This window comes from Myotis davidii, unplaced genomic scaffold, assembly GCF_000327345.1.
Source record: "Myotis davidii unplaced genomic scaffold, ASM32734v1 scaffold362, whole genome shotgun sequence".
Classification (NCBI taxonomy): Eukaryota; Metazoa; Chordata; class Mammalia; order Chiroptera; family Vespertilionidae; genus Myotis; species Myotis davidii.
In genome coordinates, this window is record NW_006297152.1 from 4867457 (window position 1) to 4868369 (window position 913).

General features: G+C 32.9%; 1 protein-coding gene across 1 annotated transcript in view; it reads left to right on the forward strand.

Annotated features, from left to right (window-relative positions):
- SHCBP1L (SHC SH2-domain binding protein 1-like) overlaps window positions 1-913 on the forward strand; it is a 17310-nt gene that overhangs the window by 9041 nt on the left and 7356 nt on the right. The gene's annotated exons all lie outside the window — the stretch shown is intronic.

Genomic DNA, 913 nt, shown 5'->3' on the forward strand with positions numbered 1-913 from the left:
CGGACAGTTAAGAAACTGATTTTGAGGGGACCCAGATGTTGGATTTATCAAAGACTTCAAAGCAGCTATTATAAATACGTTTAAAGAATTAAAGGGAAACATGATTACAGAACGAGAGGAAAATATGGTGTGAATAAGTACATGGAAAATCTCAACAGAGATGGAAACTATGTAAGAGAACCAAGGATCTCCAGATTCAGCTTGGACATGTTACCATGCTCACAACAAGAAAAAGGATTTCACACAATTAACTCAAAATGATCCATAGGCCTACACATAAAACAATACTATAAAGACTTTCATAATAAAACACAGGCAGAAACCCAGATGACCTTGGGTTTGGCAGTGTTTTTAGATACAACACTGAGTATGACAGGAATGTTCTATATCTTGATTATTGATTGAGTTAAATGTGTGCAATCACCTATGAAACCTCATGAAATGATTCATTTAAAATGAGTGTTGTGTAATTATACCCTAATTCAATTTAAAATCACTGATATATATGTTTGTTACTAGGATTGTATGACATGTCCTGAGTGTAGGATGCTTTACTCCTTGAGCAACTAGTAATCGGGTATATGGTGCAAAAATGTATCAGTAGTTTCCTTTCTCAATATCTAAACCACTTGCGTAAGTAGTTATAAAAATGCTGAGTATTTGATTTTGAAATCTTAAATGAAACTTTTGCTTTAGAGGATATTGCTAATATGTTGGAATTCAAATTTTAATAACTTGCATGGCAACTTCTTAAAACCAGTTTCCTGAAAATTTTTCACGAAAATATTTGATCATTTTAATAAACCTGAAAAATACTGGTACTAAAGCTGCATCCCATTTAGCATCAAGCAATAAAGTGCTACAGAAAACCCAAACGTTTTCACCTAATGAGATTAATGGCAAATCAACATCT